The 14,016-nt window shown below is 48.3% G+C and overlaps 1 long non-coding RNA gene across 1 annotated transcript in view; it reads left to right on the top strand.

The window, feature by feature from the left end:
* Positions 1–2,445: 2,445 nt before the first annotated feature.
* The window catches only part of LOC132710404 (uncharacterized), a 30,291-nt gene continuing 18,720 nt past the window's right edge, over positions 2,446–14,016 (top strand). The window contains exon 1 of the long non-coding RNA XR_009621098.2: positions 2,446–5,034. This is a non-coding gene — a long non-coding RNA (uncharacterized LOC132710404). The remainder of the gene's footprint in view (positions 5,035–14,016) is intronic.

Genomic DNA, 14,016 nt, shown 5'->3' with positions numbered 1-14,016 from the left:
TGAATGTGTGTGAGAGGGCGAGCAGGTGTCATGGACATACAGATGCATCGTTTACACGGCCAAACACAAACGCTTACACAGAAGGCTGTGTCGGTCAATGGGCACAGGTTTTGTAAACAGGTCAGCTAACTGGTCGGTAGTGTTACAATGTTTGATTTGTACAAACCCCATTCTGGCAAGCTGCCTGACATTCTTGTAGCGGATGTCTATGTGGCGAGACCTAGAGCGTATGCCCCAGAGATCCCAATTGCGGCCGTGTTATCTTCCTGAATTTGGATGGGCAGAGTAGGAGGTGCCCAGATGCTCGTTACCAGAGCATTGAACCAAATTAAGTCATTTGCAGTGTCCGATAGGCTGGCATATTCTGCCTCAGCCCTGGAGGAAGAAACAAATTTTTGCTGCCTAACATGCCAATGGATAGGACAGCCATTTAGCAGTATGAGGAAACCAGAGGTGCTCTGTCTACTCTTGGTGTCACCAGCCCAGTCTGCATCCGAGTAAGTGGAGAGCTGGGCTGGCTTCCCCTTCTCTGGCTCCAGCATAAGGAGGGCATCAGCCGTGCCCCTGAGGTACCTAAGTACCCTCTTGACAGCATTCCAGTGGAATTCCTTTGGGTTTTCCACGTGCCTGGACAATAGATTTACAGCTAAAGTATGTCAGGCCTGCTCCAATTGCTAATGTATAGCAAGGAGCCAATCACAGATCTATATAATTTGTTGTCTGTGAAGTCAGGGCTGTCTTTTTTTTTTTTTAATTTGATTTATATGCCGCCCTTCTCCGGAGACTCAGGGCGGCTTACAATGCATTAAGCAATAGCCTTCATTCTTTTGTATATTTTATACAAAGTCAGCTTATTGCCCCCACAAACTGGGTCCTCATTTCACCTACCTTAGAAAGGATGGAAGGCTGAGTCAACCTTGAGCCTTGGAGAGATTCGAACCAGCAGAAATTGCAGGCAGCTGTGTTAATAACAGGGTGCACTAAACCACTGTACTATCAAGGCTCTTTGTGATTGTGGCTGTAGTAATCACTTTGCATGGGGCTACGCGTTGGGTTAGACTCCGCCATTTTACACTTGACCAACAATTCCTCAATTTTTTCTTTCTGGAATAATGCAAATCCCTTCTTAGTGGCCAAGATATGTATACCCAGGTACCTGTCAACCTGCCCCAAGGACTTTGGGGTAAATTTTTCCCCCAGGGCCTTGGCAAATTCGTTACACCTATCCTTGCCAGGCCCTACGTATAGGAGGTCATCCACGTAAACCAACACCCGTTCTGTATCACCTTTGGTGTCACGTGTAAAAATGTGCTCATCTGCATGAGATTCCCTGAAGCCAATTCGCTCTAAACCCTTTTTGAGGCAGTCGTACCAGAGTTTCCCCGACTGCTTGAGGCCATATAAACCCTTTTGGAGTAGCCATGTGTTTTCCCCCTCCTGCTGGTAACCAGGAGGGGCCCTCACGTAGATCTGCCGGTCCAAGTTGGCATGGAGGTAGGCCGTCTGGATGTCAAATTGGTAGACTTCCTTCCCCAGAGCGGCTGCAGTTATGAGGGCGGCCTTGACACTTTCTGCCCGGACAGTTGGAGAGTAGGTCTCAATGTAGTCCTCCATGTAGCGTTGGGCGAACCCCTGTGCTACCAAGCAGGCCTTGTACAGGTAGCGGCCATTGGCAAGTGGTTTGGCCTTGAAAACCCACCTTGTGCCAATGACCTTCTTCTCCTTGGGTGGTTGCCCGGGGATGAAGACCTTGAGTTTTCTCAGGCTCTCCATCTCCTGTTCCATCACGAGCTGCCACTTCTCCTGTTCTTCGACGGGCAGCTCCTGGATGTCAGAGAAAGTCTTTGGGGTGACCACGACGCTGTTGATGGATGCGATGTGCCCAATGTCAATTCTCTTAGGTGGGATCCCCTTGTTGGACCGCTTTGACCTTCTGACCTCCTGCCACTCACCACCCTTTTCCTCTGCGGGTTCCTCGCCAACTGGCTGTTCACGACCGGGATGTGGAGGCCCTCAGTCCCAGGCATTGGGCATTATGGGCCTCTGGAGCGTCGCTGGAGGCGAAGAGTCAGGTGAAGATGGCATGTCTTCCCCCTCAGGACTAGATGGCTCATCCTCCTCATCTGGACCAGGTAGGCTGACCTCTTCATCCTGTTCCTCGCTCTCGTCGGTGGCAGGGTCTGTGGTTGTCTCAGGCGGTGTCATGGTTGGTGCAGCTTTGCTGGGCCGGTTAATGTATGGACCCAGATCATTTGAGTGGATCTGGGTCCAATTGGAGTCCTCTTCGAAGGAGGCAGATTGGGAGGTCACAATCCTGCTCCCTTCTCCCAGGAATCGGTAGGCCTTGGAGCTAGGGGCATAGCCCAAGAACCTTAGTCTCTGGGAGATGGATCTCCCCTTCTTTCGCAGCTGCTTGGGGATGTGCACCCAAGCGTAGGTGCCAAACACACACAAGTGTCCCAAATTTGGCTTCCTACCGTGGACCAGAAAATATGGGGTCTGGTTCACAACGCTGCTCCAGGTGCGGTTCAGGGTGTAGTTGGCATAGTGTACCACCTCCGCCCAGTACGATTCCGCAACCCCAGCATCCGCAATCAGGCTGCGCACCATGGTCTGCAGAATGCCGTTGTGTTTTTCTGACACACCGTCCTGTGCAGGTGTAAAAGGGGCTGTATGAAAATGGTGTATGCCCTTGTGCCTTATCCAGTCCTGGAATTTTCGGGACATGAACTCAGCCCCACGGTCGCTCTGCAGCTGCGCGATCTTTGTCTTGTACTGAGTTTCCACATAGTTTTACAATGATTTTATGGCATCAAAAGCTTCAGACTTTTCTGTGAGGGTATACACATGGCCATACTTCGAGAAATCATCGACGGCAGTGAGGAAATACTGCCTTTTTCCTAGGGATGGTGTAAATGGCCCAACCAAATCAACATGTATTAATTGATATGGGTATTGAGTTTTACTCAGTGACACCTTAGGTATTGGGGCGGCCTTCCTCTTTGCCCTCTTACAGATGGCACAGTCCAGAAACACCTCACAATCCTGGAGATGAATCCCCTCAGCAAATTCCCCCATCTTTTTAACCACTGGGAAGCTCGCATGGCCTAACCTCCGATGTAAGAGGTGGGCACATTTAGTATGCAGCGGCTTTCCCACTGACACCCCCTTGGCTCTGGTTGCCTTGGGCGGTGCTGGCACCTTAGGCCCTTCTTTGGGCTTACCTGCCTTAGGTGCCTGCTGAGGCTCGGGTTTCTTGCCCGCATTGGCTTTGGAGGGCCGTGGTACTGGTTGAGGTGGCGTGGGCACAACTGCCTCAGTCTTGTGCATCTTTGACAGCCTGGGAGCTGGCTGTGGAGCCTTTCTCTCTCTCTGCGCGCAGGCCCCTTCTGGGGTGGCACCCTGTGAGCTGTCTCCTGTGGCTGGGTACTCGGGGGAGAAATATGGCAAACCATTTATAATAGTAACATTCCCAATGACCCTTTTGTCTCGAGTGACATGACCTGCCCCTTTGCGAAACAATACCTTCACCCTACCATCATCACATAGCTTGGTTATGCTTAACAAGTTATTGGCTATAGAGGGAGCATGTAATACACCTTCGACATTGCCCAGCCCTGGTACAGAGATAGTGCCCTCCCCAACAACCAAAGCATTGTTACCATTTGCAACCTTAACAGAGGAGTTAATTCTCCTTAACCTCCTAAAGCCTTGCCTCAAGTTAGCAATGTGAGATGAAGCCCCAGAGTCCAGTAACCAGAGGCCAGTAGGGCCATCAGCCTTTGTGGCGGGGGTGAAATAGCTAGTATTCACAAAATTGCCCTTAGCACCACCTTTGCCCCTGCCAGGCCCCCTTCTCTGCCCCCTGCCCCTTCCTTGATTGGAGCCACGCTTAGGTCCTTGCTGGTAATGGGGGCAGTCCTTCTTCAGATGCTCCTCAGAGCCACAGATGAAACACTTGGGTAGAGCATTAACCTGCTCTGAACTCTGGTGCCTTCTGTTGATGCGATGAGTTGTGGCCCCGGTGTACTCTCCCGCATCTCTACACCTCCTGTCTTCCTCATTGAGCCTCCCTGTGAGGTAGGACAGAGTCATGGCTTCCTTTCTGGTTCCCTCTAGTGAGACAATAAAATTGCCCCAACTTTTGTCCAGGGATGCCAGAATGACAGCGATCATGTTGGCCTCAGTCACGGGGTAGTCCCTGAGCACCAGCTCTGCCCTGAGTGCCTTCAACTTTCCAAGGTGCTCAGCCATGCTAGCCCCAAATTTTAGCTTGGTGTTATAGAACTCTGTTGTGAGTCTTGTGGTGGAGCCCAAGCTATCACTATTAAATAAGCTATATAACAACCCCCAAATTTCACCAGCTGTGAGCCCATCTGGAATGCTAGGGTACAATTTAGCATCCAGTGAGCTCAGTAGAGTGGTATAGGCTCTCCTGTGGTACCACTCTTCTTGAGGTCCCCAAGGGAAAGGTGGGGGGTCTAAAACCATTTCTAGGGTCCCCTCTTTTAAGAGACATACCTGAATCTCTTTATTCCATATATTATAATTATCCCCTCCCAGATGTAATTTCTGGAAATTATTTGGGAGAACAGACACAGCTGGGGCAGAAAATGCTGATATATTTTGCTGTCCAAGGTATCTTTGCTTTGGTTCCATTGAAGTAAATGGGAGAGGGATCCCTCTGCTGGCCAGTGTAGGTATTTTTCTCTGATTATTTTTCTCCTTTTCAGATGGGGCCAACTGAGCGTGCTCAGAACTCATTCCAGCCCAGGAGCTGATGGGGGCGGACCTCTCCCTCTGTGCTTCAGAGCCAGGCCTGGGCCCAGGCCTGTGGGGCTCTGAAGAGTCTTCTGGAAGTCCCCCTGGTACTGGAACACTTACCAAGGGGCGAAGGCTGCATGATGGGGCCGGAAAAGCCCGAAAATGCTGAGGATCGCCTGGAGGGGCCCACTGCTGGCCCTGAAGACTCTGGAGGAGGCATCCATCTTGGGAGGTGGGAGGCTCGGCTGGAGGCCCCCTGAAGTCATCCAGGTGAGTCCTCCGTTGCCTAGGTGGGGGTGTTGGGAAGGCTGGAGCCCCCAGGGGTTCTTCTGGGGCTCTCTGGAGGCCTGGGCCCTGGCTGGGGGCTCTGGATTGGACGCCCCCCCTCGCTGGTCCCCTGGGGGTGTTGAGGGAGGCTGGCTGCCCCCGAGGTTGAGGCCTCGGTCATCATGGCCTCCAGGGCTGCGACCAAGACTTGGATTGCAGCCCTGATGCCCGCTGCAGCAGGAGCGGCTGGGCAGACTTCAAGGCTTGCCTGTGGGGGGGGGGGCGCGAGCAGTTTGCATGCTGCTTTGGCTGGCTGCCATCCGTTGCTGGGCCTCGTGGCCTAGCTGAGGCCTACCAAGCCTCGCTGGAGTAGGTGGCCTGGGGGCTGCCATGTTGCTTCCGGTTGGCCCCGGAAGCTGCAGGTCATGATTTGGTGGGAATTTTCCCACCAAAAGCTTTGGGGCCCCGGGGTCCCGCAGCGTGGCCGGCACCATGTTGGGGAGCCTCCTGGGCACTGGGGAAGGACTTTCCCGGTGTCCAAAGGCCCCCTGCGCTGGTGTCCCACGTGGCTGGGCTCCTGGCGTCCCTCGGGTTGCTAGGAGCGATCGTAGCAGCTCTCTGCATTCCTCACCAGTGAGCTGGTCTACGCTGGGGGTGGCCTGGTCCCTGGCCGCATCCCCGGTGTCCTGGCAGTCCTGGGTGGACTGCTGGTCTTCCATGCCTTCCTCTGTGGCTTGCAGCTGCGAGGAAGCATGCAAAGGGGTCCCTTGCATTCCGCTGGGTCCTCTGGGGGCATAGAGATCATATGTACCTTCCTCTGGATCAAAGCTCGCATCAGGGACTGGATTCAGTGCTGCCAACCTTGCTTGGAGACTCCTGGTCATAACTGGGGAAGTCCTGCCATCCATCTCTTGGGGGTTCTTGCTGGAACCTCTTGGCATCTTGCTACTGCTGGCTTGGAAGCGTTGCCTCAAACCATCCTCGGCTACCACTTTTGTGAGGGATCTCACGAAGAATGATGGTTTGTTGAGGGCGCTTCCAAGAAAAGGTCAGCACACAAGGATGCAATCAAATTAAGTCTTTATTTAGAAGTAAAAGTGGAGTAAAATAAGGTCCCAGGCATGGAGGCATCCATGCCTGGATTGAGCCCATGGATCAGTCCCATAGGAGACTAGAAAAAGAGCAGGCAAAAGGGAAAGGGTAAAAAGGGGCCGGAGGGCCATTAACTTTCCCCAATGGGGCTGCAGGGGCTGGAGCTCCTTGACCCACCAGTGGGATCAAAGGTAAGGTGACCAGACGTCCCACTTTTGGCGGGACAGTCCCGATTTTTAGCAATTTGTCCCGCGTCCCGCGGCGTTTCAAAAAAGTCCCGATTTTTCATTCTGCCTCCTGAGTCCCGCTGCCTCTTGAGCCCCAGCTGATGGCTAGAAGAAAAAAAAACTGTTTAAACTCTTGCCCAGGGCTTCAAAGGGCCGCCCTACAGGCAATCAGTGTAAAGAGTTCCTGAAGCAGTTTTTTTTCCCCCTAGCTAAGCTGCAGAAACGAAACCGAAACCAGGATCTTTGGTGCAACGTGACAAAATGAGGCAGAGAGAGATTTATTTTTATTTTTATTTTTCCTCCCCAAAAAAGGTAGGTGAAAAACTGCAAACAATGGGAAATTTAGGAGGAGAGTTCAAGATTTTAAAACACAAAAGAAAAAAAAGCTGTATTTAACTAGGGAATTGTAATAATTGAGATACTATTAATTGTATATTGTATTGAAAGCAGAAATGGTTAAGTTGTGGTTCTGAGGAATATATGGGGGAAATTATTTGGTTTATTATTATTGGTAAATATAATTAATTGATTTGTAAGAAATTGGATTGCATGGAAATAATTGGAATATTCATGTTCATATTGATTAATATACAAAAAAGATAGTTTTATAACTAATTGATTTATATTAAAATTTTGAATTTGTATTAAACAACTGTATTACATAATTAAACAATGTGAGGATGGATATAAAAATAGATGACAATGGGAAGAGGTATAATATAGAATAGAAGGGAAAAATTGAATTTGATTAAGATTAGAGATGAGGATGAAGGGTAATATTGGTTTTTTTAAAAAAATAGATGAGGAATAAATATGGCAAAAAGGAAATATAGAAATTGTAAATTTAATTGAAGTGACTAAACACTGTTTAAATTTGTGAACCGGCCAAATACTCTGTTCAAAGAAAATAAATTGTATGTTTGTATGTGTGTTCCTAATTACTGCTATTTATTCATATTTGTTCTCTTTTATTCTTTAAAGTTTAACCATTCATTCTTTATCTTAATATCTTTATATTTGTTTGGGGTTGGCTTTCTTCCCTTTCATCTTTTTTATTGTACAGCAATCTTTCTCCTCAAACCTACCACCTCTCTTTTTTCTTTCCTTCTTCCCCCCCTCTTCTTCTCCTCCCTACTTCCTCTTCCTTTCTCCTTCTCCTCCTCTCTTCCTCCCTCTCTTACCCTCACTCCTACTCTAATTTCCCTTCCCTTCCTTCCTCCCTCTCTATTGCTGTATCCTTTTATGCATATGGACTACTCAGAGGGCTGAAAAAGTTATTTTTGACTGGTCCTCACACTTTTGACCAGTCCTCGAACTTACGACTGTCCTCACATTTTACATTTTTGCCCTATCTTGTCATCATGGTGAAGAGAAGCAGTTGTGAAATGAGTGACATGGTTGTTAAGAATGCTGCACGGGCATAAATATGAGGATGGTCATAAGTGTGAGGACCAGTCAAAAGTGCGAGGACCTGTCAGAAATGACTTTTTTCAGCCCTCTGGTTAGTCCTTTTGTGCATATGGACTACTTAGAGGGCTGAAAAAGTTATTTTTGACTGGTCCTCACACTTTTGACCAGTCCTCAAATTTACGACTGTCCTCACATTTTACGTTTTTGCCCTATCTTGTCACCATGGTGAAGAGAAGCAGTTGTGAAATGAGTGACATGGTTGTTAAGAATACTGCACGGGCATAAATGTGAGGCTGGTCATAAGTGTGAGGACCAGTCAAAAGTGTGAGGACCTGTCAGAAATGACTTTTCAGCCCTCTGAGTAGTCCCTATACACATAGCCATGGCCACCCGGTCACATGACCAGCTAGCCACGCCCACCCAGTCACATGGCCTCCAAGCCACGCCCACACAATAAGTCACGCCCACAATGGTGTCCTTCTTACCAATGTTAAAATCTGTTCACCTTACCCTATACACATAGCCATGGCCACCCGGTCACATGACCAGCTAGCCATGCCCACCCGGTCACATGACCTCCAAGCCACACCCACACAATAAGTCACGCCCACAATGGTGTCCTTCTTACCAATGTTAAAATCTGTTCACCTTACCCTATACACATAGCCATGGCCACCCGGTCACATGACCAGCTAGCCACGCCCACCCAGTCACATGACCAGCTAGCCACGCCCACCCAGTCACATGACCAGCTAGCCATGCCCACAAAATAAGCCACGCCCACAATGTCCCTCTTTACCAATGTTAAAATCTGGTCACCTTAATCAAAGGTGTCTCTTTGCCCCCATCTGGTGGCCTTTGAAGAGACTGCCATGGCTGGCACAAAACACCTAACATAAACAGCTTTCTCAAAAAGTAGGGTTTTATTTTATTCATAGAGTTTAGCAAACATAATGCACTGAGTTTGAATTTTTAACGTTAATTTGGTTAGGCCATAACTGGCAGTAGTAGAAACCTACTGATCAAATGGTATATTTTAACAGTGATACCACAAACAGAAGATACTGAAGAACTATTAAACAATGATGGTTCAACTTACTTTTTTGTAACATTACTTTTTATTCAACAGTTTAAGCAGAAAGAAAATGAAACTAAATTCACTTAAACTTAGTTCTGGGTAAATGCACTTTGGGGTGGATAATAAGTCTAATTTAGCAAAATTACAAGAAAATATAACTGATGATTAGTTTAAAATTAGTTTATATTTGGATATTTTAATATAGCTTCTCATAGATGTAAAATCCATATTATACAGTTGGTAGATCTTTCTTAATTTATGAAAAATGCATGGTTTTGAAATGCAAATGTTGGTGAACAGCTTTTTCTATTTGCAATAATTAAAATAGTTTCTCTATTCGCCATGTATAATCTCATTTTTATTATTCAGCAAATCTAGTCAATTGCAATCAATTTTTAAACTGAGTATATGACTTTATCTGCTATTTACTGTCTTTTCTTTGAAGATTGGAACTACATGAAATAGAAAGGTATAGCATATACAGATGGATCCCATGGTACATTAAGGAACTCACTTTTTAAAGGCATTTCAAGATAAGTGATTTGTAAAATAACCAAGACCATTGTGAGACATTTGTATTGATTCAAAGAAAAGGCTATTTTATATTCTGATACTAATCAATTCTTATAGTCTAAATGCATAAAAAGCTCATAAGCAATATTACATGTAGCAAAATTTCATATCCTTTCTGTTTCCTGTTCTTTCAAGCATCAAACAAATTAAGTTAGTGCTTCAATATCTAATTCCAAATATAATCTGATCTAGCAAATTTTATATATAAAGTCAGAGTTTTTCAATATGAATGAAATACTTACTGAATAGGAAAAATATTCAAAGTAATTAATTAAGGAAGTATAATTACATTCATAGGTTTAATTATAAATTGATATAGACCGCTTCTACTACTTCTATTCTTGCATACATATTGATTTTATTTCATTACAAACTGAGGTTAAAAAATTATATGGGTATTATTTTTTAAAATGTTATTGTGTTATTGTATATTTGGTGCTGCAAAATTTGGCATGAAAATGCGCTGTCTACTAGGCTCAGGTTCAGAAAACAACTGGAAGTAAGTTGTTTCCTTTTTTTCATCAAAGATATATCAACATAGGAAAAGTATAACTATTAGTAAATCCACATAGACTTTAAGATTATCATCAATTATTATATCTTATTTAGACAGTAAGAGACCATGACAATAAGAGAATTTCACCAGTAAGTAACATGGGCTTGCCCCCAAGTTGTATGTATTACTGGGTTTTTTAATGTAAGCAATTTTCACTTTATTTATTCATTTCCCAGATTTATTATTTTTATAAATAACTGAAGGTGGTGAACATACTCACCATAATTACCTCCCAGGGGTGGGTTCCAATTTTTTTACTACCAGTTCTGTGGGCGTGGCTTGTTTGGTGGGCGTGGCTTGGTCATGTGACTGTCAGCATAGCTTGATGGTCATGTGACTTGTGGGCATGGCATGATGGCCATGTGACTGTGTGGGCGTGACTAGGTGGTCATGATCCTAGTTCCCCCTACGAGGATTCCCCCATCCGGACCTTTTGCAATCCCCCAAAGGGTCAAAGGAAACCATATTCCATACAGCTCTGAACCCTTAAGGCAAACCAAATACAAGTGGTCCTCGCTTAATGGCTGGTTGCTTAGCAAGTATTCTAATTTACATATCTAGTTTAATGACAAGAAGGACTAGGGGAGACATGATAGCAGTGTTCCAATATCTCAGGGGCTGCCACAAAAGCACCTCAGGGTAGAACAATAAGCAATGGGTGGAAACTAATCAAGAAACATCTTAGAACTAAGGAGAAATTTTTTGACAGTTAGAACAATTAATCAGTGGAACAACTTGCCTCCAGAAGTTGTAAATGCTTCAACACTGGAAATTTTTAAGAAGACATTGGATAACCTCTTGGCTGAAGTGGTGTAGAGTTTCCTGCCTAAGCAGAGGGTTGGACTAGAAGACCTCCAAGGTTCCTTCCAACTCTGTTATTCTATTCTATTCTATTCTATTCCCTCTCTCTCATCGCTCTCTTTCTCCCCCCTCTTTCTCTCTCAACTTTCTCCCTCTCTTTCTCTCTTATTCTCTTTCTCCATCTCTCTCTCTCTCTTTCTCATCACTCTTTCTCTCCCCTCTCTTTCTCTCTCATCTTTATTTATTTATTTATTTATTTATTAAATTTCTATACCGCCCTTCTCCAAAAAGGACTCAGGGCGGTACACAGCCAAAGTAAAAACAGAGCATACAAAATTTAAAAACAGTATTAAAATAATTAAATATTTTGGCTGTAAATTAAAACAACCCAATTTAAAATCAATTTAAAATTAAACTCAAGCCAGCCCAGCTAGTTGAAATAAATAGGTTTTCAGGGCCCGACGAAAAATCCGGAGGTCTGTTATTGTACGTAACTCTGGGGGAAGGTTGTTCCAGAGGGTGGGCGCCGTCACAGAGGGGTCGCCAGCCGACATTGTCTGGCGGACGGCACCCTGAGGAGGCCCACTCTGTGCGAGCGTACTGGCCGGTGGGAGGCTATTGGTGGCAGAAGGCAGTCTCGTAAGTACCCCGGCCCTAAGCCATGGAGCGCTTTAAAGGTGGTCACCAACACCTTGAAGCGCACCCGGAAGACCACCGGGAGCCAGTGCAGCTCGCGCAGGAGAGGTGTCACATGGGAGCGCCTCGTCGCCCCCATAATCCCCCACGCGGCCGCGTTCTGGACCAGCTGGAGCCTCCGGGTGCACCCCAGGGGGAGCCTCATGTAGAGAGCGTTGCAGTAGTCCAGGCGGGAAGTGACTAGTGCCTGAGTGACTGTGCATAGAGAGTCCCGATATAGAAAGGGACGCAACTGGCATATCAGGCGAACCTGATAAAAAGCCCCCCTGGCCACGGCCGTCAAATGGTCTTCTAAAGACAGCCGTGCGTCCAGGAGGACGCCCAAGTTACGAGCCCTCTCCGTGGGGGCGAGTGATTCGCCCCCAATAGCCAGCGATGGCATCAGCTGGCTATATCGGGACGCTGGAAGCCATAGCCACTCGGTTTTGGAGGGGTTGAGTCGGAGCCTGTTTCTCCCCATCCAGGCCCGCACGGCCTCCAGGCACTGGGACATCACTTCAAGGGCATCGTTGGAGTGGCCTGGGGTGGAGATGTACAGCTGGGTGTCATCAGCGTACTGATGGAACTCCACCCCGAAGCCACGGATGATCTCATCCAGCGGCTTTACATAAATGCTGAACAGAAGGGGCGAGAGGACCGACCCTTGTGGCACCACACAAGCAAGGGGCCTCGGGGTCAACCGCTGCCCCCCCGTCAACACAGATTGCGACTGGTCAGAGAGGTAGGAAGAGAACCACCACAGAACGGTGCCCCCTACCCCCAACCCCGCCAACCAGTGCAACATGATACCATGGTCGATGGTATCAAAAGCCGCTGAGAGGTCTAACAGGACCAGGATAGAGGAGCAACCCCTATCCCGAGCCCTCCAGAGATCATCCACCAACGCGACCAATGCCGTTTCCGTGCTGTGCCCAGGCCGGAAGCCGGACTGGAGCGGGTCTAGATAGACAGCTTCATCCAGGTACCGGGGAAGCTGTTGCGCTACCACACTCTCAACAACCTTTGCAACGAAGCGAAGGTTGGAGACTGGACGATAGTTAGCCAAAACATCCGGATCCAGAGAGGGCTTCTTGAGGAGGGGCCTCACAACCGCTTCTTTCAAATCAGCCAGCAGGACCCCCTCACTCAAAGAAGCGTTAACAATCTTCTGGAGCCAGCCTCGTGTCACCTCCCGGGAAGCCAGTACCAACCAGGAGGGACACGGGTCCAATAAACATGTGGTCGCGTTCAGCCGTCCCAGGACCCTGTCCATGTCCTCGGGAGCCACAGGATCGAACTCCCCCCAGATAACACTCTCAAGACCTGCCTCAGTCATCCCGTCCGGACATACCCAGTCAGAGGCCAGCCCTTCCCGAATCTGAGCGATTTTGTCATACAGATACTGCACAAACTCCTCAGCTCGGCCCTGCAAGGGGTCATCCCGCACTTCCAGATGGAGGAGGGAGCGGGTCACCCTAAACAGGGCGGCCGAGCGATTATCTGATGACGCGATAAGAGCAGCAAAATAGCTAGATTTCGCCGCTTTTATCGCCACTAGGTAGGTCTTAATATGAGACCGCACCAGTGTTCGGTCGGATTCGGAGCGGCTGGTCCTCCAACTACTCTCCAGGCGTCTTTTCCGGCGCTTCATCTCCATGAGCTCCTCAGAGAACCAAGGAGCTAGGTGAGTTCGGTGCCCGGTCAGAGGCCGCAAAGGCACGACACGGTCCAAGGCCCTGGCAGCCGCATTATCCCAGGCGGCCACCAGGTCCTCAGCCGAGTCATGAGCCAAAGTCTCAGGAAACGGCCGAAGCTCCATCTGGAACCTATCAGGGTCCATCAGGCACCTGGGGCGGAACCACCTGGTCGGTCCCGCCTCCCTGCGGCGGGGTGCAGCAGTTAGAAAGTCCAGTCGAAGGAGCGAGTGGTCAGACCATGACAAGGGTTCGATGACTATATCCCCTGTATCAAGGCCACTCGACCACTGACCAGAGACAAAAACTAAGTCCAGAGTGTGTCCACCTGTGTGAGTGGGGTCATGAATTAACTGAGTAAGGTCCATGGCCGTCATGGAAGCCATGAACTCTCGAGCCACCTCAGACGTTTCGCTGACAGATGGCAGGTTGAAATCCCCCATGACTAGAAGTCTGGGGGTACCAACCGCCACCTGAGCTATGACGTTGAGCAGCTCGAGCAGGGCCGTTGCCATGCGGCAGGGAGCCAGGTACGTGATCAACAAGAAAACAATCTTTCTCCCCCCTCTTTTTCTCTCGTATGTGTGCTTTGTGTATGTGTGTGCGTGCACATGCAAACTTGATAGAGGACAGAGCCATCCACTTCCCCAGCACAGGAAGGGGTTTGAGACCACGTCACGGTCCTGAGCGCCAACATCACAATTTCCCCTTCCTCTTCCCCCCTCTTGTTGCGATCTCACTCTCTTCTTCTTTCCCCCTCCCCCACGAGCTTGCCATTCCCCTTGCAGTGCCTGAAGGGCTGAAGCCCCCTCTTCTCTTTCACAAGGCATGGGCTTTGGCGGGGGAGGGGGGGAAGCAAAAGAGACCAAATGGCGCACG

The sequence above is a fragment of the Pantherophis guttatus genome, chromosome 8 (genome assembly GCF_059756535.1).
Source record: "Pantherophis guttatus breed Tessera chromosome 8, ASM5975653v1, whole genome shotgun sequence".
Taxonomy (NCBI): Eukaryota; Metazoa; Chordata; class Lepidosauria; order Squamata; family Colubridae; genus Pantherophis; species Pantherophis guttatus.
This window is presented reverse-complemented; position numbering and strand designations above follow the sequence as displayed.